The sequence below is a fragment of the Ahaetulla prasina genome, chromosome 4 (genome assembly GCF_028640845.1).
Source record: "Ahaetulla prasina isolate Xishuangbanna chromosome 4, ASM2864084v1, whole genome shotgun sequence".
Classification (NCBI taxonomy): Eukaryota; Metazoa; Chordata; class Lepidosauria; order Squamata; family Colubridae; genus Ahaetulla; species Ahaetulla prasina.
This window is the reverse complement of record NC_080542.1, coordinates 74,243,683-74,271,251: the sequence shown is the minus strand read 5'-3', so window position 1 is coordinate 74,271,251 and position 27,569 is coordinate 74,243,683. Positions and strand designations below refer to the sequence as shown.

The window sequence follows — 27,569 nt, the reverse complement described above, 5'->3', positions numbered from 1 at the left end:
TCGATGTATATTGATTATTATTTTCTTTAAAATAAAAATTTAGTTCTTCCTTAATTTTCTTGGTAAATTCCTCATCTTTCAATAATTGAGTATTTAGTGTCCATCTTCTCCTTGGCTTCTTCCAGCTAATTTTAAGTGGGTTGTGGTCTGCCCATGAATTCAATAAGATTTCTACTTCTGCCACTTCTTCTACTAGATCTCCACTCATCCATGCCATATCAATGCATGACCAAGATTTATGGGGGTTTGAATAAAAGGTAAATTGTCTTTTTTCTGAGTTTAGTATTCTCCATATATCTATTAAATTTAATTCTTTAGTCATTTCTACAAATATTTTTGGTAGCTCTTTTTTTTTCACTTTCTTATTCCCCCCGTTGTAGTCTTTTTGATAATTTGATATCGCATTGAAATCGCCTATGATACAAATGTTTTCCTTTTCTAATTCAATAATTTTGTCATATAGGGCTTTATAAAATTCACTTTATTGTCATTGGGGGCATAAATTACCACTAATAGGATTTTTTAAAAATTTATCTGTATTTCTATTGCCAAAATTCTTCCTTTAGGGTCTTCAAATATTAAATTTGCCTCTATCTCTTCCTTAATGTACACCACTATTCCTTTCTTTTTCTCCTGATCTGCAGAAGCTGTAAACAGCCTCCCTAATATGGGGCAATTTAAATATTTTTCATCAGTTTTTAGAATATGTGTTTCCTGTAAGCATATAATATCTACATTTTGTTTTATTAAATTTGCAAAAATCCTTTTCCTTTTTGTCATTGAATTTAGTCCATTTATGTTGATGGATAAGAGTTTCACCTCCTTTTCCATAGCCCTAGTTATCTTTCGCTTTTTGTCTTCTGATTGCTCTTATATCCCTTTCTGTTTGTTGTTGATTAGTATCTATTTCTTCTTGTTCTTTGTGTTTATTTTTTAGTTGGTCTTGCCTTCTTTGGGGATTTAGCTCTAAATCTTCTTTGCTATTTTGGTCTTCTGACCCCACCAGTTGTTTAAAAAAATCCTGAGCTTTTTCAAGCGTATCTATTTTAATTGTCCTTTCCTCCCAAGTAACCAACATCCCTTCTGGAATCAGCCATCGAAATAAAATGTTTCGTTTATTCAACTCAGTCGCCAGAAATTTATAATCCTTTCTCTGCTCCCTTACTCTTCTTGGGATTTGCTTAAGAATCTGAATTTCTTTACCTTTATGTGTTATTATTTCTTCTCTGGATATTTTATATATAATATCTCGCACTTTCCTTCTTGTAAATCGAATGTGGACCTCTTTTGGGAGTTTGTTTCTTCTCGCATAACTCGTGCTGACCCTATAAACGTCGTCCATCTCCTTTAACATTTCCTCCTTGTCTCTATCTAATACTTCAGCTAAGATTTCTGCCATCATATTGAAATCTTAAATATGATGCAGCCTTATCCATCTCTATGAAGGTCTTAGGATTTCCGTTGGTGAGGCTCGGAAAAAGAGAGGCTATGAGGAGCTAGCTCTGCTCTTCATCCCTCTTTTTTGGTGCTGGAGCAAAACCCAAAAGGGTACACGAAGCCTGTAGGGAAGCGTGTTGAAGTGGGGAGATTCGAGGAGCAGTTTGGTGACAGGCAATCATCAACGCACGGAGAAAAACCCCGTGGAGCCCAGCAAGCAAAAAGCTGGCATTTCTTAATGCCGGCTCCGTAGTCTGACAGCCAACAAAGTGGGAAGCAAGATTACTGACAGCTTGTGGTGAGAAGCAAGGAGAGGTCAGTGCTAAAGAATTTGTGTAACAGAAGATTAACAACAACAACAAAAAAAAGGTCCACACTTCATTGTGAAGATTGATTGATCGTAACCCGAGAAGGCAGCTAAGAAGCTGGTGAGAAAGAACGGAGAGTGACTGGGTGTGATTGATAGCCTGAAAAAGGCAGGACAGTTTAACGAACAAAACAGGAGAAGACAATACTTCGGAATATCCTTTGAACATTTGCACATTGAATTTCAGACTTTAAACTTTGAACTTTGAAAAACTGAGAACTGAACACTAGTTACGAGGCTGTGAGCTTTGGTTTTTTTTCATTAGAAGCAGCTGAAGTAACGGAAGTGAAGAGCGACCATAGCAAAGAGCATTACTCAGCAACTTATCAGCATAATAAGGAAGACTGAGTTGATGGGAACTTTTGAGAGACCAACACATTAATAAGAAATTGAGGAATTGGTGACTCTTTTACTTTTTGCCTACTTTTGTTTACTGAATCTGCCAACTGATTTTTTTTCTCTTTTTTTCTACTGGATATAATGATTTGAATGCTTTTTGGAAATCACTATCATTATTTAATCCACTTAAACCATTAACTTACTTGTTAGAAGGCTAACTATCCCAGCCAAAGAATTGATTATAGCTAAATATTCTAATTTATACATTATATATTAACTAACTGAAAGTGCTACGTAAGTTATCTTATACATTGATACTCCTTTCATGTTTGTTTTTGCGCTTTCTTTTTTATATTTTTTCAACCTATATACATAATTATATATATACTGATTTATAACTCAGATTTATAGATTACTAGATATTTTGATTAATATATCAATATTTATATATACTTGTTAAGATTTATATTTATAACTCAAACTATAAGTTACTGTTATATTTAGTTATAGTCAGATTTGGGGGGAAAAAAGAGTTTCATATAGATATTTATAATTAGGTACCTCAACCCTCTAATTAATTATGCATTCTATGATTTCTGAATATTGATGTGAACATCGAGATCTATACAAATAATATAATAACACAAAAGTTTATAGTAAGAACTAAATTATACTAATAACGAACTTTCAAAGTATAGAATTTGAAGGTGTTTAATGCCAATTTGGGACAACGTGTATAATATTCTTAAAAAGCAGAAAGAGATACTAGAAGAGATGACTTCCACAAACATCACATTAACTAAGGCAGGAAATAAAGCTATATTACCTCTAACACCCTCAACAACAATACCTTCAGCAATAACACAAAAAACAACAGAGGGAATGCTGAAAGCCGAGGAACAAAATACTCCCTCCAATATTAATATTCAAATCTCGCTATCTTTGTTACAAGAATCAATGGCAAAACTCCAGGAAATAATGGTAAAGAATCATTTAGAAACAAGAGCGGATATTAACGAACTGAAAGAGGAAATGGGGAAATTAAAACTGGAAATGAGATCAGATATATCGAAACTCGATGAAAAAATAGGATCAATCCAACAAGCATTAGAGAAGAATGAACACACAATAAAGGAAGTAGAGAAAAGAATGGAACAAACAGAGAAGGAACTAGAAAAGATGGACCAACAAATAAATATGGTGAGCAAAGAAATTGGAAACAATGTTTTCTTTCAATTTTCTGTTCCTTTTAATATTTAATCTCTTCCAAAGACAAATTAAAATTCAGATAGAAAGTCCTTTTTGGGGCTTTAATTACAAAGTTCCATTTTACTTTTATTTTCTTCTATTTATACTTCCATATGCCAATTCAGCCACTGTTTCCAATTAAGAACTTCTTTTAAGCTTTAATAGGTTTTCTTCTTACCTATGCGTTGGCAAATCACTTTTCCAATAAGAATACTCGGTTCAATCACCTCTCCTGCTCCAACCTTTTGGTGTGGCCTCCTCAGCTTGTGACAGCTCTAATGACTGTCTTCCCATGCCACAGAGTTGGAGGCTAATGTTGGCGCTCCAGGGAATTTGCTGCTTCCCTGTTTGCGTTGATCCGTGCCTCCCTTCTTTGCTGTCTCTCCAAGACAGCTATGGTCCATAAAGGACCCCCAAAACGGCTGGAATATTGGCGTTCCTCTGGAGCCCCAGGGAATTGCCATCCCGCAGTGGCATTGGCCACACTTCTTCCTTTGGGAACGTTCCTCAAAATGCACTTGAAGTGCCACCATAAACTGTTCATAATTCCTCAGCAGTGGGGAATTCTCATCATGGAGGCCCACCCACCAGTCAGCAGCCATTCCCTCCAGGGCCATAATCACACCTCTCACATGAGCGGCTTCTGATGGGAAATCCTCTCCATACTCCTCCATGTGATTCCACACTTGGATTAGGAAGAATCCCAAAGCTTTGGGATCTCCTCCGTATTTTACTGTCAGCGGTGGAACCTTTGGAATCCGATGCCTTTGGGTTCCTGCACCCCTCACCAGGGGGGCTGGGTTTCAGCCTCAGCTTGAACCCCAGCAGCCTGCTCTCTTTCTGCTCGGCCTCTAGGAACCCCTTCTGTGCTTGCTGAAGCCTCTGCTTCCCCACCCACAAGTTTTCAATCTCTTTCCATGCCAGCAATGCATACCTTTCATGGGCTTTACAACTTTCTTTCTTTCTTTCTTTTTGAAAAAAAGTTTTTTTATATTTTTGAAAAAAAACCACATACAAATCATTTTGAACAAGATATCAGTCACATATATAATTAAATACATTTCAAATTTCACCCCCTCATTGTATTGTTTATCCAGTATATTTCCCTTTCCCTCTTAAAATTTTATTATTTGCACATTTCTATCAAAACATCCATTCCACCCCTCTATGCTGAAATTAATGTTAAATCAAGTCTAGTTCCCATATTTTTGTCCCCTTTCTTGCCCCTCCCTTCTTCATTAAAAATATATATTCCCACCACAATTCCCTTTCTTTCCATTCCTTATAATCACTATCTATAAACCTTAAATTTCATAAAATACAACCATAATTATCCCTAATTTTATCAAAGACAGACCAGTAACAAAAGAAAGAAAATGAGAACAAGGTAATATCTATAAAAATTTCTCATACATTAAATCTCACCTTTTAGTTTCAAAAAGGTCTCCCATCACTTATTGTTTCATAATCCCATTCCAAAAAAAAGAATTACAGTAAGAAACAAGATAAAATCTAGAAAGTTCTCTCGTACATTCCCTTCTCACCTTTCAGTTTCAAAAAGGTCCCTCATCACTTCTTATTTCATCCTTAATTTTAAGAGAGAAAAAAATCAATATGCTTTCATATTTCAAAAGGTTTTGTTCATAGCTATAGCTTCATTACCATTCTTTCCTTATTCAGTAACAATTTCCACATTATCTATTCTTAATAAAAGACCAAAATGAAAAGGAGTGAACATTTCTCATTTCTCACATAGTTCCATGCTTATATTCATATATTCTATTGGAAGTTTTATCTCGAGCTATTTCAATTTCATTACATGTGCTTAAAAGTTTCATATTTTCTTAGCTTTTTAAATTTCTTAACACCCCATTCCTTCTTTTCTCAACATTTTTTTAATCCTCTAATGATCTTTAATAGAGATTTTAGCTTTACATTATTATTACATTATTATATCATGCTTTTTGTATTCTTCACTATCATTGCTGCAAGCAGCTCTTGTCTTTTCCTAAAACATTATTAATGTTCCAGTTCTGTAGTTATTTCTTGTATTTCTTGCTTAGATGTCATTTGTATATTTCTCTTGTTATCCATTATTTTCTCCCTTGCTCTTTGATGCTTTGTTCTTAAAGGTCAGCCATCTGGTTGCGAAAGTCCTCCTTTGAAACTGTCCTGAAATCACAAAGACATTTCCCTCCTGTATTTCTTCTTCTGCCTTTAGATGTCACTCTTTGGTCTACAGTTGTAATCCACAATTAACAAAGTATCCATTTTGTCTGTAACATAGAGCTGCACCTTTTTTGTTTCAATTTGTTTCCCTTTTTCGAATTTGTCCCGTTTTATTATAGTCCTTTAAATCCAAATTTTTAAAGAATAGAGGAACTGGGAGATGTTCAATTAAAACATTTTTAAAATCATAATTAAGTCCTTTCTTTTTTCTTCTTGCTTATAATCTTTAAATAATAGATAAAAGCCTCCAAAGTTCTCCAAAGTCAATTTTAATTAGAATTCTTATTTTTCTTTGTTTTCTCTATTTAATTAGAGCTCTAGATTTAGGTTCCAAGCCAAATTATATCAGTTTTAGGTATCATTAATTATTTCCTTCCGTTTTCATTTCCTGTTTAAATTAGCCGCTATTTCTCAATTTTTCTTCAAGGGCTTGTTGGCAAAATTACTCCAAGTGCCTCTTTGTGAGCTGGTATTGACTCACCTGGCTTCAATATTTTGTTCAATATTTGTGCTTTATCCTCCTGCCTGTTCTTTGTGGCTGTCCCAACTTCAGGCAGCTGGTGATGGCTGTGGTCCACCTCGCTGGGTCGGGGGGGGGGGGAAAGCCGGAGCTGCAGGGAATTTGCAACTTCCCTGTTCACTCCAGCGGCTCATTTTTTGCTGCCCCTGCAGGGCAGCTATGGTCCGGACTGGACTCCCATATCGAGGGGATTTTCGGCACTCAACTGGTTCCATCATGAAGTGAGCTGACGTACCCCCAGCTACTGACCCATCCAACTGGCAAAGTGCTATAGGCACTTCCATTGTTCTCAGTCTCTCTTTTTTTTAAATTGAAAAAGTTTTAACAAACAAAAATATTTTCCCCCTTTTTCCCCCCTCCCCCCTCAAAACCCCCTTCCCCCCTCCCCCCCCCAGCTTCCTGGGTCAATCACAAGGTATTATTATACATAAACCAAACATAGAGTAAAATTTTCCCTTCTAATCCAATTAACCTCATCCGAGTCTTTTCATTTCCTAACCTCCCCCATTACATTCTAAAATAATGCATCCTAATTATTCAAAGGCAGTCTGATATCTCTTAATCTAATATCTGTTTTGTAAATAATCAATCCATTTTTTCCATTCAATTAAATATCTTTCCTGCGTATTGTCTTTCAAAAAGGCTGAGATTTTAGCCATCTCAGCCAAGTTAGTAACTTTCAATATCCATTCTTCTATTGTAGGTAATTCATTTTTTCCCCCAATATTGTCCAATCAGCAGCCTTGCTGCTGTTATTAAGTTCAAAATCAATTTAATCTCAGTCACTGTACAATCCGTTATAATTCCCAACAGGAAAAATTGCGGCAGGAACTTTATCTTCTTCTTCAAGACATTTTGAATAATCCACCAAATTCTTATCCAAAAGGCCTTAATTTTCTTGCAAGTCCACCAAATATGAAAATATGTAGCGTCATCACAGTCACATCTCCAACATTTCGCTTGGATATCAGGGTACATACATGATAATTTTTTGGGATCTAAGTGCCATCTATAAAATATCTTATAAAAATTTTCCCTTAGATTCTGTGCTTGTGTAAACTTAACATTTCTAACCCAGATTTTCTCCCATGTTACCAACATTATTGGTTGCTGAATGTTCTGTGCCCATTTTATCATACAATCCTTTACCAAATCCTTTTCCGAATCTATTTCAAGCAACACATTATACAATCTCTTTATATGCTCCTGGGTCTGATTTCTAATTTGCTTTATTAAGTTTTCCTCCCTTTGCATTATACCAATTTTTTGATCTTCTTTCCATCTAGCACTTAGTTGCCTATATTGAAACCAAGTATATTTCCTCCCTTCTTCATTTAATACCTGTAAAGATTTTAATTGCAAGCTACCTCCTTCAGCATATAAAAGTTCTTTATAAGTAATCATTTCCTGTTTCTGTTCTATATTTATATTCTCTATTGCATGTCTGGGGCTTGCCCATATAGGAATCTTATAGTCTAATTTATAGGAATATTTTTTCCAGACCCGCAAAAGAGCACTTCTCAACACATGACTCTTAAAAGTCCTATCCACTTTTTTTCATAAAATAAATACGCATGCCATCCATATAGTAAGTCATAACCTTCTATATTCAAAATTCTTTCCTCTGTTAAATTAAACCAGTCACTTATTACTGAAAGGGCTACTGCTTCATAATATAGTTTAAAATTAGGCATTTTTAGGCCTCCTCTTTCCCGTGCCATTGTTCTCAGTCTCAGTCCTAGGTTTTCCACTTCTGGGCTAGCATCTTCCCTTGGATGCCAGACAAGGGCACCCTTAACTCCACGGAAATGGTGTTAGGGCCCACATGTTGACTTACTAGGGGATCGTCGTCAGAGTCAGCTTCACTTTACCCTGGGTTGGTCATAGTTCCCAACTCCTCCTGGCCTGAAGGAGTGAACTCAATAACTTCCACACCTTTCAGGGCTGTTTCACAGTGCTTAGCTGGTGGTGTCTCAGTTTTCTTACTCCAGCTGATGTTGGTTTGGAGCCAGGTTTGGTAAAGCAATCAGCAGCTCAATGCCCCTCCTTCCCACATCTGAACCATGCCATGGATATGGGTCTGGCTGGTGGCCTGCCTTTGGTAGCTCTAGAGCAGTGATGGCTAACCTTTTTGCCATTGCATCCAAAAGCGGGGGGCATGGGGGTCACCTGTGTGCATGCCTACACCCATAATTCAATGTGCCCCATCCACCCCTGCTCATGCGTGCACAACCCCCCCCCGTGCTCCCCCTGCTTTTGGTACATGATGGCATGGTGGGCCTGGTAGGCCCTTTTTTTGCCTTCCCCAAGCTCCAGAACCTTTCTAGGAGCTTAGGGAGGGCAAAAACCGCCCGGAGGCTCTCTGGCCAGAAACAGCATGTTTCCTGACTTCCAGTGGGCTTGAAAGGCCCAAAAATCAACTGGCTGGTACACACATATATGCCAGAGCTGAGTTGCTCGCATGCCCACTGATATGGCATGCCATAGGTTTGCCATCATGGCTCTAGGGGCTTCTTTGGGGGCAGAAGGAGGAGGCTTGTTCCAGCTGCAGTCCCCATAGTTCCAGTATCTGGCCAGGTCAATTTCCACATCAGCTGCCAACACATACCATCGCTGAAGGTCTCTGGGGTCCCTTGGGAGCAGCAGGTTTGGTAGACATCATCATTGAGCCAGTCCTTGTAACATTCCATCAGAGCATCTTGGGACCACTACACATGTGGCATGCTAGCTCATGAATCTCCTGGGTGTATTCAGCCACTGACCTCCACTCCTGGTTTATGGCTTTCATCCTGGTCCTTGCCTTGCATTCAGCTAGGGGATCTTCAAAATGTGCTTGGAGGGCTGTCATAAACAGGTCATAATCCCTCAATTGAGGGGCATCATCATTGTGGAGGGCAACCATCCACTCAGCTGCAGTCCCTTCCAAAGCCATGGTGACACACCTCACTTTCACTGCTTCCGAAGCAAAATCCTCCCTATATTCCTGCATGTGATTCCAAACATAGGCTAAGAAGAATCCCAGAGCTTTGGGATCCCCTCCATATTTTACTCCCAGCTGAGGTAACTTTGGAATGCGGCACCTCTGGGGAACTGCCCTCCCACCGGGGGGTGGGGAACGGGACTGGGCTAGAGCAACCATTTGAATTCCTGCAGCCTGTGCTGGGCCAAGCTGAGCTATAGGAATCACTTCTGGGTTTGCAGAGGCTTCTGCTCCCCCAACCTCTTCATGTATAGGCAAGGCATATCTTTCCCATGCTCTCCAGTTTTCAAGAGCTTTGTGCAGGAGATGCAGGGCTTGAGTCAGCAAGAGGTCTTCCTTGTCCTCTATCTGCAAAGCTGCCTCTCCACACCAGCATCTGGCAGCAGTTATTCCAAGGGGGAGCTCCTCCAGAATTTCCATCCATCCTACAGCCAATGACCATTTGGCTTGGACTGGTCTCTCCTCAAGTTGCAGCTTTGACAGCCACTTAGTCTCCTCCCAACCGTGGTGGGGGAGGGAGTCAACGCTGCGGTTCCCATGTCCTCTTGATCGCTGCCCTGGTTAGATATTCTTTGCTCAGCCACCATGGTAGAGTTGATCTCTGGATTAGCTGATAAAGCAGATCTTGCTTAATGTCAGGCATGCCTCCATTCAAAACCCAAGAAAGGAAACTCCCAATTCCATGTTTGTAGAAAAAGGGTACTTTTACTGAGTTTGAAAAGTTTCCCTTTTTGTTCACACAAGGCATCTCTCTCCAGCTCACATCCCCTACCCAAATGCCAATCTTCCCCGCTCCCCCACTACTATGGCAGCCGATAGCAAGCAAGCATCATAGAGGCTGACACTCAGCATGCATCCCCTCCATGTCTCCATTCTTCGTCAGTTACAGCTTCCATCCATGGCCCTTCCCATTGGCTCTGTCTGACTCCCCGGTTCCGGCCGTGGATATATTCCTCCAAGAGCTGAAAGCCATGCACCAAGTGGTTCAGAACCAGCTGGAGAAAGCCAAGGAGGACTACAAATGCTTCACAGACTGGCATCATCGAGACGTCCCTCTGTTAGATGTGGGCGATTGGGTTTGGCTTTCCACACAATACCTGCTGACAGTGCGGCCATCGAAGCAGTAATCAATCCTGTGGGCTTTCACTTATCCCTACTGTATACCATGTAGATTCACCCAGTCTTCCACAGGTCATTGCTAGTACCAGTATTGGCCGACAGTTCAAATCAGCCGGTTCCACTGCCAGTGGGACTGAAAAGCCTCAAGGAGAGGTGGAGTATGAAATAGACAGTCTTCGAGATTCCCACTGGTTGAGGGGCCGATTTCTGTACCTTGTGGCCTGGAAAGGTTATGGACCAGAGGACTTCACCAGGTCGATGCCACAGATGTCGATGCCCTTCGTCTGGCCTGCGACTTCCATGCCCAATTCCTGCAACATCCAAGTCTGCATGGTACTAGGGGAGGGGGCCCTGTGGGGTGGATAGTGTCATGCCCCTGTCAGAGTTTGAATCTGCAGTGGAAGATGAGCTGGAACAACTGACAGCGAGTGAGAGGGCAGTTCCATTGGCCATGGAGGAAACTGAGAAAGAGCAGAGTCAGTCCAGGCAAGGCTGTTCGGAATTAGTAAGGTCTGGAGGCAGGAAAAGAGACAGAACTCAGATGTCCTCATGCTCTTGGCAAGAACCACTCCCTCCTGATGTAAGGGCTCAGAGAGTGCAGAGAAGGCGTGATCAATGCAGACAGACCAGGCCACATGCAAGTAGAGTGCCCCACCCAGCTTCACCAGCCACACCTGGGGAATGAGATTTAAAGAGACAGCATGGGGAGGGGCATTTGTCGGGAACAAACACTGCATTCCTGACATTGTGTGCCAGCATTTGAACTTGCCAAGAGCCCTTGCATTCCTTGTTGGCATTCTGGACTAATTATCTGGATCTTTTGTTCCCTGAACTCCTTGCTTGGCTACTGTTTTGCCAAATACATTTGGGATTTATTGCTATGCAGCTTTGGTGCAGACAGCACTGGGCTGAACTAAATGAAACCAGAGGCTGCTTGAGATTTATGTAGGGGTTTGTTCTCACTCTGCTCTGGAACTTGCCAGAAACATAGGAGCATTTGGGGAGCTCTGAAGCAATAAAGGGGTGGTTTGAACTGCCAGCTGTTTGTGTTATCTCTGTGCCATGCCCTGGGTCATCACAATTTGCTTCTGCAAAGTCCAGGATTCGAAATCCATCTTCATTGTGTTACAGAAAAGAGGTCACACCAGCTGTTTTGTCGAAGGGAAAGATTTATTGTGCAAGGCTCATAAGCGATAGCTCAAGCAATTCTGAACACCGAAGGGCTGTTACATTCCAGCTTTTATAGTCTATAGAACAGGACATACATCTTTCTGTAGAGTGAATGGTCACTAAGATGGCCGCCCTTGTCCATCTCATACTTTTATCAAAAGTATCAGTATTGTTTCAGTGAGAGGCGAGGAGATTGTGGAAACCACCCTTGATGCTTCAATGCACATCGGCATAACAACTGTATTTTTAGCTGTTGCGTTCTCTCTTTGCTACATACGTGTACTTTCGGTCATGCCTGGGTGGTCTGGGTAAGGATCAGCTGAAGTGCATATCTCGCACCTGCAACAGCAAGCCCTCCCCATCGCACAATGTAAACTTTTCACATATACAAATATTTATGTGTATAAAAAAGGAAGTACCACACTGTGTAAATGGGGTGGAAACAAACGCTTGCTTGAAATGACACGCTTGCTTGAAATGAATGCTTGAACACACTGAACATGCTGGAACAAACTGTTGCTCAATAAAGGATGTGTGAACACACTTGCTCGCACACTGAAAAACATCTTGAGTCTCGTGTGCAATCATTGAAAACCAACATCTGTGACCCCGACGTGATTCGCTCCCGACAAGATCCGACCCTCCAATGTGACTCAAGCCCTCCGTGGGAAGGACCTGTCAACATACTTGCAGTCGTCTGAAGATAGACCCCTTGGTGCGCACCATTCGTCTTATGAGACCCTTAAGATGTAAGTATGTGTTCCAGTCTATCTAGCTATCAGGAAAAACACATTCATGAATTGAAGTGTTTGTTGAAGAAATCTGGTATCGTGATATCAGAGAAGAATATTAGGAACCTGATAAGTAAGATAGGGAAACAGTGCCCCTGGTATCTAGAACAGGGGATACTTTGTCTGTCGGATTGGGAAAAGATAGGGAAAACCCTTCATCAGGAACCACGGGCTCCTGTTAAAATATTGTACTCATGGCATCAGTGTAGACGTGTTGTAGAAAACTATGGAACAGACAGGACAGTTCGGTCCACATTAAGTTTCAGTCCACCCCCCTGCTATGAGCAGGTAATAACAGTTCGTCCCACTGTTTCGTTGGCCAAAGTGGAAAAAGAAAAAAACTGAAACAATAATTATGTACCTATAAAGAAAATGGTGGAAGAGCAAATGAGCAAAGGAGAAGAAGATATGAAGGAATTAACAGAAATGAGCAAAGGAGAGGAAGATATGAAGGAATTAACAGACATGTTAGCCATTTGTCTGGTACCTATGACTGGTCAAATAGATCAAAATGAGGCACAAGTAATTGAACATCGCCCTCTTTCCTATGCAATCTTAACTGAACTTTGCAAAGGAATAAGGGACACTGGATTGGGAAGTACCTATATGTAGGGAATATTGGAAATATCCTGATTTGGCAGACATGATTAAAGCATATAAAGATATAGGAACATCCTCTTACCAAATCAGTTTGTTAGTAGCTGCTTTATCACAAGGCAGCAAGCCACAAGGCAAATGTTATAAAGATCGTGATAATTTACCATTCTCAAAAGAACCAGAGAACCCTGAAAGAACTAAGAATAATAAAGAAAAATATCTTGGCCCTACTGGGCCTCCAGAGGTTGAATGCTGGATGTTGGTTGGATGCTGTCTCTACCCGAGGTTTAGCAGGTAATAAAAAAAAATGTAAAGACTGTCTAAATTGGAAGACTCAGATAATTTGAATTGATAGTTTAATAAGATTTCTGTTAAAAATTATTTTGTTGATATGCATCTATAATAATAACATATAGAATTGAATTGGATTGGATTGAACTGATTGCAATATGTCTGGTCAGTCTGCAATTAAGTAAACTTCTCAGCTTGGAGCTGTGGGAAACGAAGAGTGGTTAGGGCCCACAATCACATTTATGATTGAGAGTTCTGAGTTTTCCCACTGCTTTAAGAATGAGCTATAGATTGGCCAAGGAAATAAAACGTGAAGATTTAAAAAACAAAGTGCCATAGTTCTGGAAATGTTATTTGCTGCTATGTGTGTGTATATATGTGTGTGTGTGTGTGTGATCATTTCCAGACCTGGATGGAGGATGAAATCCTCTAATAATAGTACACAAAATTATTTAGAAAACGGAGCTCATTGGCTTGTGAAAAAGCTCCCTGAAATAAGTATATATGATTGGTTTGCATGGAGGAAGCATTGAATGAAATGTTGGTATGTGAATGTCTGTGTGTTGACCCCACCTTAGAGATTCCCTTTGGTATAAACAGTAGGTTGTAAGGTTTGGTTGTTGTGATTGTTGTGAAGTAAGTAAAGATCCCTTGGAAGATGTGAGAGATAAATGTGTGGAAAATGTCGGTGAGTTGTTGAGGCTAGAGAAAAATACAGAGTGAATTATTTTGTTGAAAGGATGCTGAGAGGCATAAGGAAGTGAGAAATCTGTGTGGTTTAAACGTTTTTTCTCCCTGTACTAACCCCCACTCATTCTTTTATGCAAGGATTTCCTCCCTTGAAGGAGCAGGGGGGGGGGCTGCAGGTTTTTGTTCTTTTAACCATTTTTTTTCTTTTCTCTCTGCTGAGCCAGCTTGAGAAAGGCAGGGTAAAGGGTGACATCTGATACCTGCCTTTGCAGTTACACTATTTTTGGCTCTGAATACAATTTTGATTTTCTTTTTCTTTCTGGAAATTTTTGAGGTTTCAAATGCTTAATTATATTTCAGAATATTGGCTTAACATACCTCATTCATATTGTTTGTTTTATTTTTAAAACTGTTTTTTACCTATTTTGTTCACAGATCCATTATTTTAATCATTTTTTTCCCCATCAAAATGCCAGGAGGCTGGCACAAACTTGCCATATTCCACATAATCAAACAAATTGTTTCATCCTGTCCCCAATGTTCTGGGACATCTCCTCAGGAGACACTGCAAAAACATATGGACTACAAATCTTGATCAAGGCAAAGCAATTGATGCAATCTACATAGACTTCTGTAAAACTTTTGACTCAGTAGTACATGATAAACTTCTCCTAAAACTAAAATCCTACGGTATTTCAGGACCGCTCCACAATTAGATATCTGCTTTCCTATCAAACAGACAACAAGTGGTCAAAATTGGCAATGCTCTATCAAATCCTGTTCCTGTCAAAAGTGGCGTTCCCCATGGCAGTGTTCTTGGACCAACGCTCTTCATATTATACATCAACGATCTCTGCGACCATATCACAAGTAATTGTGTTCTCTTTGCTGACGATGTCAAACTATTTATCACCAACAACAACACAACTACCCTTCAAAAAGACCTTAATTTTGTATCCGAATGGTCTAAAACTTGGCAACTCCAAATCTCAACCAGCAAATGCTCTGTCTTACACATTGGAAAAAAGAACCAAAACACTAGGTACAAGCTTGATGGACATTACCTTACAGATGACCCCCACCCTGTTAAAGACCTTGCAGTTTTAATATCAAATGATCTAAGTGCCAAAGCCCACTGCAACTAAATCGCAAAAAAGGCTTTAAGAGTTGTAAACCTAATCTTATGTAGCTTCTTTTCCAAAAACACTATACTACTAACCAGAGCATATAAAACATTTGCTAGACCAATTCTTGAATACAGCTCGCCTGTTTGGAACCCATACCACATTTCTGATATCAACACAATTGAATATGTCCAGAAATATTTTACAAGAATTCTCCATTCCTCCGAATACAACAAAATACCTTATGCCATCAGACTTGAAATCCTGGATTTAGAAAATTTAGAACTCCGCCACCTTGGACAGGACCTATGTTTAACTCATAGAATCATCTATTGCAATGTTCTTCCTGTTGAAAACTTCTTCAGCTTCAATCACAATACAAGAGCAAACAATAGATTTAAACTTAATTTTAACTGCTTCAATCTTGATTGCAGAAAATATGACTTCTGTAACAGAGTTATTAATGCTTGGAACACATTACCTGACTCTGTGGTCTCTTCTCAAAATCCCAAAATCTTTAACCAAAAACTATCAACTATTGACCTAACCCCATTCCTAAGAAGTCTATGCATATGAGCACAAACGTGCCTACCGTTTCCTGTCCTATTGTTCCTCTTCATTATATCCAATTAATATAGTTATTACATACTTATGCTCATATATATGCTTATATATTATATAGTTATTTCATGTTAATGCTTATATATACTGTTATGACAAAATAAATAAATAAATAAATAAATAAATAAATAAATAAATAAATAATCCCCATGGTATCACCTCTAATCACCTATGGCAAATGGATGTTATCCATGTTCCCTCTTTGACTCCCTGGCTAATCGGTCTTTTAAGGACTGCCTTCACAAACATAAAAAAAGAGGAGGGGCTTTCTAGTAAACATGGTTACGGCTGGTCCCTTGATTTCTTGGGGATGGGGATATGCTTGCACCCACAGGTCCTTTGTGGGTTCACCCAGCCAAGGATGTGACACCAGCCCCTGAATCTGGACCCAGATGGCAGAACTCTCCCAGATGACAAAACCATTCCAGCTCCGTTGAGCCAGACCATTCCAGCTCCATCATGCCTGTCGTGCCAGACGACATGGGTAAACGTGAAGAACCTGACCACCAAAGCTCAGACAACATTGCAGCAGCAACAAATGGAGCAGACCCCTGAGAACTTGTGTGCTGCTACTTTTGTGATTTTAACTGCGAATTCCTTAGTTATAATTTGTTTCTGCTTGATTACTATTATCCTGCATCATTTACTCATTCTTTGTGCTATCTTGATTAATGATCATTGTTTTCTTCAAAATATTTCCTCTTTTTGCAAAATGTGTACCAATACCTTTTGCCCCCCGAAAAAAGCTTCTTTCACACTGTCCCAGGATCAGGCCACCATTTTATACAAACACACCCAAGAGTGTCCTTCTCCTGATTATAATCCTCTTATTGACTCCTCATAATTCTATGCATTGGCTACAGAAACAGAAGAAACTGAGGTGCAGGGAAGGCGAGTAGAAAACTACCCCATCCCATCAGCCTCAATGATTCTATTGGCCGGAGAAAAGGTGACGTGTAGGGAAGGTGAGTAGAAAACTACCCCATCCCAATTATCTCATAATTCTGTTGGCCATTAAAAAAACAAAAGCGAGTGAGATGTAGAGTGAATGGTCACTAAGATGGCCGCCCTTGTCCATTTCATACTTTTATCAAAACTTGCTTCAGTGAGAGGCGAGGAGATTGTGGAAACCACCCTTGATGCTTCAATGCACACCAGCATAACAACTGTATTTTTAGCTGTTGCGTTCTCTCTTTGCTACATACGTGTATTTTCGGTCATGCCTGGGTGGTCTGGGTAAGGGTCAGCCAAAGTGCATATCTCGCACCTGCAACAGCAAGCCCTCCCCATCGCGCAATGTAAACTTTTCACATATACAAATATTTATGTGTATAAAAAAGGAAGTACCACACTGTGTAAACAAGGTGGAAACAAACGTTTGCTTGAAATGACACACTTGCTTAAAATGAATGCTTGAACACGCTGAACATGCTGGAACGAACTGTTGCTCAATAAAGGATGTGTGAACACGCTCACACACTGAAAAACATCTCGAGTCTCGTGTGCAATCATTGAAAACCAACATCTTTCTATGCACAATCACCATTTATGGATATAACATAACAATTTCCTTGTTCCTTTCTTTATGCCTGGGTTGGCAGAGTCATTCATCTCACATCACATTGTTAATTTTTGTAAGAACGGTCATTCTGTTCTCTTGCCTAGTGAAGCAATAAAGAGATCTGTCTTATGTCATATTGTTGGCAGTGTGTGTGGGAGCAGTTTTTCTTACATATCCATTTTATTCCCCCCTTTGGGACTCTTCTGACTTTTCAAGAGGAGTCCCATAATCATCTGTACCTGTAATTTTCTGATACTCCCATATGGCCATCACTTGAGCTACCGCCTCCCTCTTTGCCAACAGAGAAAAACTGCCTGATATGGATTTTATAATGATAGGTAATACACAAGGTAAAATCACACAACCAACAGCAACCAGACCTATAAGTGCCACTATCGCTTGAAGCCCCGGGAGTTTAGGAAACCAGCCTGAAAAGGCATCTGCCAAATTAAACCCGTGCAAAATTTGGACCGGGACATGAGCTATTTTTACATTTTATCGGTTATCTCCTTAATAACCTTGCCACTGTCATCTATTTCAATACAGCAATTAGACAAATTGAACTTGCCACATACTCCTCCTTGGCTAGGAGGTAATCTAGGGCTAAGCAATTCTGCATGATATAGGTTCTGGACTTCATACTTTCAGCGGCCAATTTAGTTAAGCCTTTCACAGTTTCATTTTTTATTATTTCTACTATAGCTTGTAACCTAATTAAGCGATTTAACAGGTAAATGGGAGTAGATCTCCGTAGGTACCATCCTCTGCCCAAGTGGCGGTCCATACACTTGTATGATTCTCTCCGGAGGCCATTCATTATCTTTCCAATAACCTATCTTTACCTTCTCTATTAATGAGGTGTCAACACCCACCTTCCTGTCTCGGATATTTCCCACTTCATCATATACTGGTACCCCCCAACACCTGTCGCTGATGGGCAACAGGAAAAATCTGGGTCGTATTATTCCCAAAACACATGCACCACATCAATTAGCTGGGAGTTGACTATAGGCATATTTCCCACATATCCAATACATACCATCAGGGGCTAGCCAAATAAGAGAGGTGTTTTTAGGCTTGGAAATACAGGGGCTTATAAGTGTAACATCCATTAAGCCTTTCGCATCTGGCGTGGACTTCTTTCCCTTTCCTGACCACCATTTGCCATTGTTTCAGATGGCTAGACACATCAGTGCCCCCACCTGATGGCATCCTGGAGTACCGTTCCACACATAACAGACTGACCCTACCAGGTTTGTCGTCAGGGCCCAGTTACCATCCTTGCCTGGGGTTGCAGTGAGGTTTTAAACTTATTGTCAAAAAATTTAAAAAAGATTTAAACTTAATGTCAACCGCTTTAATCTAGATTGCAGAAAATATGACTTCTGTAACAGAATCATTAGTGCTTGGAATACTTTACCTGACTCTATGGTCTCTTCTCATAACCCTAAAAGCTTTAACCAAAAACTTTCTACTATTGACCTCACCCCATTCCTAAGAGGACCATAAGGGGCGTGCATAAGCGCACAAACGTGCCTACCGTTCCTGTCCTATTGTTTTTCTTTTCTTCTTCCTATATATATATATATATATATATATGCTTATACCTCCTTATATTTACTCATATATGTGTTTATATACTATATAATCTTTTTGTATGATACCTACATATATTGTTGTGACAAAATAAATAAATAAATAAATAAGGTTTCCCCCTCGTTCCCTTTCTAATACCACAGAGTAATTTAATTCCTATGATTCCCATGGACATTTCTCTCCCATATTGGTTCCACCACACTCAAAACAGTTGCTAATATTCAGAGTGGCTGCCACATCCTTGGCTAATTGCACAAAAGTGTTAATAATTCCTGAATATTCAATTTCTCTATCTCTTAGTAATACAACCAACATAGGGATTTCTGCTGAAATTGCTTTGTTTTGTTTATAATCTGTATCCCTACTTCCGATACAGAGTCATATCCCTTTCCATTGATCCCTATTCCAGACATCCATCGTTTACATCTCCATCTAATCTGTTGCACATATCAACTGCCATTTGTCACAGTCAAGTTGACTAAGTTACAGGTGTTAGTTCTGCAGTTAGCTACATCTGTGGGTATTTTCTCCATCTTAATTTTCGAATACTCATTCGGGACTTTGGTATTCCACTTTACACAAAACCACCATTTGCAGCATACCGTTGATATGGCACACTCATCTGGAGGACGTAAATATTTGTGATCGGATGCATAGGTATGGATCCAACTAATTCGTCTACAACTGTGTATCGCTGCCCAATGATTGGCAGCCTGACACACATCAAATCTTACACTAAAATCTGTATTTAATGTTGGTTTCCAAGAGGATGTTCCTAATATTATCTGGTCTTGGCTCACTCCATTAGACCTATGGGATTTAATCTGTAAGACCCATCTCGTTGGACTCAATGTTGGGTCATAACATTGTACACCCTTAGTCCCATTACATCTCTTATAGATAGTTCCATTTGCCTTACATAATATTAAATCACAGTTACAAGATGGAGGCTTATGTGTATGATACACAAGGGTCTTGCTAAGAGTCGAGCTGGTTATTGTTGTATATATACATTGATGGCACTCTTCCCCTTCTGTCACTACCTTCGGCTGCCTGTGCTCTACCTTTTTGTGATCAGCATTGTAACAGTAAGTGTTCCCATCCTTAAGGCAAGTCATATATACACATGAATCATGGACAAACTTACTCTCTTCTTGGCACACTTTGGGTGATATTGGATTATATAAGAAGGCAGATCCTTTGAAATAACCATTACATCCTGAGATTTCCCTTCTTCCTCTAGACTCTATTTTTATAATTGCCTACGAGTCCCGTTAGGGTATTGATACAGGACGTGGGCCCACATTGACGGATGTAATAGGACCTTACATAATCCTGCCCATCCCCTTTTCAACTGCCAGGGGCTTATTGTTCGCCCGATTACATAAAAGGGGGGTTGTCCACAGTCCATTGCCAACAAAAGCAATCCAGTGGATATCAAAGGATGGCCACACACACCAATTCTAAGCAGTTTCTCTATGTGTTGGCATACCTCTGAATTTCCAGATCGTTTCCATACATGCTATGGAAATGTGTAAATCAAATCTAGTAGGGTCATTACAGGGATGGGGCCATCTATCCTCCCAGTAAGCTGGGTCCAATCTAAGTACACTGTTGGTCCCACAATCTGTCCTTCCTATCGGATCGCTAAGAAGAATACCGTACTTTATTTAGGGCTCCACTCGCCTAAATTCTCAATACACACACCATTCCCCTCCACTTGTACACCACATCCAATTACTATAATCATTAGTATAAGTCCCAGCTCCGTTCTTCTGCGGTACGTAGAGGATCAGCTTCCAGGGTGATCCAGCAAAGCTCTTCAACACTGTGCGCAGGGAACCTATTGCCAGTAAGGTTCAGCAGAGTGTCCTTTTAATAATGCAAAAGGTGCAAGTCAGCAAAATTACTGCTAATATTACTATTGCGATTGTAAGATATATGTGATTCAAACTCATTTATGCTTGAGCCGAAGCACCAAGGGTTTGTCTGTGGATTGCGTTTCCCACTGGACCGGATCACTCTGAGCAGCTCCTTTCAGTCTGGTCCAATGGATTCACGATTTAGACTCCAAGGTTTTGACTGCAAGGGGAGAACACATAACCACGGTATAAGGCCCTTTCCATTGAGCCTTAAGAGGTTCATTTTTCCAATGCTTCACCCATACCCTATCCCCTGGTTTAAAGGGATGGCACTTAGTGCTTAACAAAGGTGGTGTTTGTTTTCCCACATATGTCCTTATGGCCTCGATACATGTATTCAGCTCTTGTAATTGCTTAATCAATTCCCTATTTCCTATTCTCCCCTCTTATGAGACAAATCTGGCCAGCCCACCACTTCCTTACGAAAAACAGTGGGTGGTCTGCCATACATCATCTCAAACGGGGAGAGGTGATATTTTGTTCTTGGGGCCATATGGACATTGTAGAGAGCCAAAGGCAAGGCTTCAGGCCATTTAAGATGGGTTTTGGTGCTCCAAGAGGATGGAGTAGAGTGCAAGATGCGTGCCTTTAAATACTTTGCAATGAGCGCTTGTATGGATGCAGTTGCCATAGTAACGTAGGCCTCACTGGATGGACAGAGGGTTTTTACATTCCACCAACTCTCCTGCCCCTACCCATGTCAGTTCCATACCGTCTTTCCTTGATATCCATATCCCCTAGGTGGCGAGGGAGGTAATGCCATACCTCTCCCTCTACCAGTTCCTCGGCTCTGGCTCCTAATTGCAGTGGGAACTCCCTCTTTAATGGTCCTCTTCTCTATATAGGGCATACTGATTTGGTCCGAGGAATATGCCACCTATCGTTGCTACCAGCAACTTAGCCTTCCTATACATCCTGTAATCCTTCCCCCTTCTTTTCTACTTTGTCTCTACTCACCCTAAGGCTCCTTTCTGCTTCTGGAGTTTCTTTCTAATATCTTCTGCACTTTGGGCGATAAATTTTTTATTTAACATTGCCAGGTTCTGAGGCACACATATGTCAATTTGGGCATATTCCTCATAGGCGGCAATCAGTCTTTCTAAGAATGCCTCTGGGCTTTCTTGAGCCTTTTGGATTATGGTCGCTGGTTTGGAGAAATTCACTGGATGCTTTCCTGCTCTATGGAGTGCTTCAACCACCAGGGCTTGGTATTCCATCACCAAGGTCATGTGGACAGGATTGTTTGGGTCCCACTGAGGGTTTTCCTCCGCAACCCGATTTCTCCTCTCATTAAGTTGATCATCGTTAGTATTATATTCTGTGGGTTCCGTAATAATTGAGCCTCCACAGATGTTCACACATAACGTTTATTTTAACTCACAGAGACCAGCAACAACCAGCAGACCAGGCCTGCTTTGACAGCCCTCTTTTTATTCAGCTCCAAAAGCGGGAGCCAATCAGAACAGAACAAGAAACCATCTCCACCACTAGGGGCCACCACTGCCGGTGCAGGACATAACACTTCTTTCCCCCTAGCTTGCACAATCGTAATCCTGGAGATACGCTGGGCGCCGCTTGATTCGGCTGGACCTTCGTGGCTCCGTTGTAGCCATGGTCACTGGCTGACCCAACTCCTCAGCCTCTTCTGTGGGGGACGTCTCCGGCCCAGGGACCCCTAGCCCCTCCACCGGCAGAGCAGACAAGGCTTCCTCTCGGTTATCAGGTACAGGGCTGGGCGTCTTATTCCTTGTAGCTTAGCTCCTCTGCCGGGATGATTGGGTTGGGCTACCTCCTGGCTCTTCCTGAGTGCCCCACTCTGGCAGCTGCCCATCCCCAACCTGACGCCGGGCCCTGAGCTGGTCACAATGTCTGCGCCACACTCTACCCTCATCTAACTCGACCCTGTATGAGCACGGGCCGGTGATTCCCACGATCTTTCCTGGGAACCATAGGGGGTGGCCGCTGTAATTCCGGGCATACACCGCCTCCCCCAAATCAAATCTCCTGTTTGCCCCCATGGAGTCCAATGGCTGACTAGGTGAGTATTGGGGGTGCAATCTATCAAGTGTGGTCCTCAAACGCCTGCCCATGAGTAACTCTGCTGGGCTCTTATTCGTAAGTGGGCACGGTGTGGAATGCTGCCCCAGGAGGTACTCATCCAACCTTTCCTGCCAGCCCCCTGGGCCCGACCTGGCCAATGCCTCTTTCACTGACCGGACTGCTCGTTCTGCCCAGCCATTACTGGCCGGATGAAACAGGGAAATGAGAGCATGGCGTATTCCTAGGCCCGCTAAGAATGACTCAAAGTGGGCGGACGTTAGCTGTGGCCCGTTGTCCGAGACCACAAGGTCGGGTAACCCATGGGTTACAAAAACCGTCGCAAAGTTCTAATGACGGCTTCTGAAGTGGTGGAATGCATTAGTGCGATTTCCACCCACTTCGAGAAAGCATCGACGACCACTAAGAATACTTGCCCCTGGTACGGCACCGCAAAATCTATATGGATGCGGGACCAAGGACCCCTAGGAATTCTACCTGGGGCACAGCAACTACACACTTGCTTTTCTTAACTTTGAGCCCCACATCCCTGAACTTAACTAGCACCTGGCGTAGTCTGGACATCAGTTCCGGAGTGCTTGCTGCCGAAACCAACACGTCATCGAAATACAGCACCACCCCGGGTATTCCGTGGAGTAGGCGTTCCATGAGGCATTGGAACAACCCTGGGGCCACACTGACGCCAAATTGGAGGCGGCGACACTTGAACGCCCCTCGGTGAGTGACAATCGTCTGTGCTGCTGCTGTGGACTCATCCACAGGCAATTGTTGGTATGCCTGTGCTAAGTCAAGCCTCGCGAAGATGGATCCTTGCCCCAAGGAGTGCAGCAGATGCTGCACCACTGGCACTGGATATGCATGGGCTTGTAATGCTCGATTAATGGTTGCCCTATAGTCCGCGCAGATGCGGATTGAACCATCCGCCTTAATGGGAGTCACAATGGGGGTCTCCCATTGGGCATAATCTACTGGTTCTAAAACGCCCTGGGCAATGAGTTTGTCCAATTCTGCATCCACCCTAGGCTTCAGGGCAAATGGCACCCGCGGTTTTAATCTGCGGCACCACCCTAGGGTCTAAGTTAAATGAAACAGGCATTCCGGTATATTTTCCCAACTGGCCATCGAACACAGTGGGAAATTCCCTGACCAGTGTATCCAGCTGACTAGCTCCAATCGAGTTAACACCCTGAATAGTCAAACCCAGGGCTTCGAACCAATTAAGCCCCAGAAGACTAGGCAATGAGCCATCTACAACTACCAGTGATAGGCGGCCTACAAATTTCTTGAATTGTACCCTGAATTTCCCACTACCCACAATGGGAATTGGCCGTCCCTGATAGTCTTTTAATAACAGCGTACAAGGCTTCAGACGCTTCTTAGCAATAGTAGGCACCAGACGCTTTATCGTGCTCCAGGAGACTATGGAAGTTGCAGATCCGGTATCAACTTCCATCAAGCATGGCCGCCCTTCGATCAGGATGGAAATTCGGATTTTCTGCTGGATCGGTTCCTCAGATCGCCACCTGATCCTTGTTCCTCGCATCTCATCACGGAAAATGGCATAGCAGTCATCCTGCGGCCTCCTGGATCTCAGGTGAGGTCGTCTTCCAAGAGAAAGGCCGGCTAACGGACCCTTTTGTGGAACCCTCTCAGGCTGGACTGATCGGCAAACCCGGGCAATATGGCCCCGTCGGCCGCAACGGCGGCAAATTGCGTCTTTGAAATTACAGGCGGCTCGCATATGATTTCCCCCACACCCAAAACAGCCAGTCAGAGGGAGGCTATCTCCCGCATGAGTATTTGGTTTCTTAACCTCTTTAAGGCGATGGACAGCGTCTTCCTCCTCCTCCTCCTCATATAGTGGATCAGCTTTGTTGATATGAATTGTTGCTCCTTTTGCTATCTGTGGGCTCTGCCCTCGAGGCATATCAGCTAATGAGAGGGTGGCCAGCTCTGAGGCACATGCCTCATCTAATGCCATCTGAAATGTGAGGTCCTGCTTAGCGATGAGACGCCGCTTGAGGCGTTCATCCCGGACACCGCTGACGAGCCGGTCCAAAAGGTAATCATCCAGATCAACAAATTCGCAATGGCGCGCCACTTTACGTAAAGCGGCTACATACTGGTTTATCGATTCCCCCTCAGCCTGATCCCTATGGTAAAACAGCTGCCGCCGGGCGATTCTGGAGGGTGTCGGGGTGTAATGTCTTTTTAATTTAGCCATGAAGTCATCCCAAGTCCCTGCATGAATTGACTGGGGGGCCATCAATGTCATGGCTGTCTCGAACATTTCTGCCCCACAGAAACCCAGGAAATAAGCACGCTTCCTTTCACTAGATAGGTTTGTATATTCATTGGCAATAAGAAAGCATTCAAAACGGGCTACAAATGCCTCCCACGATTCGGTCACTGGGTTAAAAGGCACAAAGTTCTGAGGCGATGCCATGGTTTGCTCTGTAGGCCAGGGATCTGAATAGCTCTGAGGAGAAATTCACACTTTGGCTCGCTCAGCAGCTCAGCAACTCACGTACTTTCCTCAGTCCTCGTCGCCAGTATTATATTCTGTGGGTTCCGTAATAATTGAGGCTCCACAGATGTTCACACATAACGTTTATTTTAACTCATAGAGACCAGCAACAACCAGCAGACCAGGCCTGCTTTGACAGCCCTCTTTTTATTCAGCTCCAAAAGCGGGAGCCAATCAGAACAGAACAAGAAACCATCTCCACCACTAGGGGCCGCCACTGCCGGTGCAGGACATAACAGTTAGGGAACCTCTCCTTCAGAATTTTGTCCCTCACTGCCCTCTATTTTTCACTATCTTCTGGATTTAAGAGGGTTCCTAGTAATTGTTTTACATCATTCCAAGTTGGGAGGTGGGTCTGCATTATGGTTTGTACTAGCTCCACTACTTCCCTAGGTTTCTGGGGAAATGGTCCATAATGTTGTTTCCAGTTTAGTAGATCTGTAGTCGTGAAGGGAGTATACTGGAAAATGGACACTATTTGAGGCAGTCACTCTGGGTCAATGATCCTCTGATCCAATTGTCTTAATGGTGCCACAAGCTTTTCCCATAATACTTCTAGTTCTCCTGGCAATTGGTCTGAATCAGATTGATTTTCTTTTTTCAGGACCTTGGGGTCAATTTTCAATTTGGGTTTGACTACCGGTCCGTTGGGTTGGATTGAAAACTGTCTGACCGGTAGAGGTTGAGGTGAAGGTGGATACAGAGGGGCATAAGGTGGTGGTTTCATGTCTTCCTCTATTCCATCTGTTAAAATCTCCTTCTTGGTTTCTCTGACAGTGGGTTGATTAAGTTTCTTCTTAGGGACCTGGGCTAGGGTGCGGCTGACACACACCCTCATCCATTCAGCCTTACATTTTTTTTAGCCAATCAGGGTTTTGCTGAGAAGAAATCTGCCACTGATCAATGTATTGGTACTGATCAGGGTAGCCCTGATCAGGGTCAATCACTATTTGATGGACTAGGCTTATTATTCGGGGATCTAGGATCCTACGCCAAAGGTGGGCCATTCACTGTCACAAAACTTTCGTAATGTGAATTTATCTGCCTGGGGGTCCCCATAGTCTCCACTAAATGCCTTCTGAAAATTATCCAACATACACTGGAGTTCTTGGGACATTACTTCTTCCACCCATTCCTAACACACTACCAGTGACCCTAGATGCCGGAAATTCGATGGTCACCTTCGGGAACTGCACTGGTTTACCCTCCTACACACAAACCTACACAGACTTCATTAGGAATGATGTCCCGAGTCCAGGGTGGTGATTAGGCACCCTCTTCTACTCTCAAGCGGAGTAGGTACACAACACTATGTTATACTTGCCTGCCGGCTGGTCTTCCACTCTCATCCTGGCCAGGATTTGTTCAGATTCTTTCTTTCTCTTTCTCACAAAAAGGTCCTTGGGCTGGCTGGCTGTGCTTGTGTCTGCGGTGGCTTCCTCCCTCTGCCCTTCCAGAGTCAATTGGCTCTTTGGCGCCTGAAGCGGTGGGTGAATGCTGCTCCTGCCGAGACGAGTTCCTTGCCGCCCCAAGTGAAAAATCGCCTGATGTCCTGCCAGTGGTCGCCAGAAAATGTTACAGAAAAGAGGCCACACCAGCTGTTTTGTCGAAGAGAAAGATTTATTGCGCAAGGCTCATAAGCGATAGCTCAAGAAATTCTAAACACTGAAGGGCTGTTACATTCCAGCTTTTATAGTCTATAAAACAGGACATACATCTTTCTATGCACAATCACCACTTATGGATATAACATAACAATTTCCTTGTTCCTTTCTTTATGCCTGGTGAGGCAGAGAGTCATTTATCTCACGTCACATTGTTAATTTTTGTAAGAATGGTCATTCTGTTCTCTTGCCTAATGAAGCAATAAAGTGATCTGTCTTATGTCATATTGTTGGCAGTGTGTGTGGGAGCAGTTTTTCTTACATATCCATTTTAATTGCAGTTTGCATAACTTTTGTTCCTGTGTCATTGGTAGCCATCTCGACTGCTTCTCACACAACCATTCAAGTCACCGCAGAGGAGAAGTAGATGTTCTGCAGGGCAGGTACAGATTTTAGTCTGCAGTTCATTTCAGAATTGATCCTTGGTATCTTCATCAAGTCCTGTTTGTGGGACAAGCAGAAAATACCTGGAGTCGACATTTGGATGTGTCAATGGTGACAGACATGAGATGGTCAGAGTGTCTCTGGACCTCAGGCACGTGGCTGTGTAAATCTTCGCTTATGACAACAGCAGTGCCATAATTGTTGGAAGTGCATTGGTAAACTAGCATCTCCAATGTCTCTGGATTTCTGCCCCTTCCATCTGGTCTCCTGAAGGCATGCCATTGTCAAGCCTCCAAGTACCATGTCCCAAAATACAAAGTCCAAGGCATCCATC

At 42.2% G+C, this 27,569-nt stretch overlaps 1 protein-coding gene across 2 annotated transcripts in view; it reads left to right on the top strand.

The window, feature by feature from the left end:
- Positions 1-27,569, top strand: part of LOC131198799 (uncharacterized) — a 145,147-nt gene that overhangs the window by 80,930 nt on the left and 36,648 nt on the right. The window contains exon 1 of one of the 2 annotated variants that reach the window (XM_058183862.1): positions 11,852-12,158. The exons of the other annotated variant lie outside the window; for it this stretch is intronic. The gene's annotated coding sequence lies outside the window, so the exon portion shown is untranslated. Of the gene's footprint in view, positions 1-11,851; positions 12,159-27,569 lie in introns of those variants that run through there. 2 annotated transcript variants of the gene reach the window in all.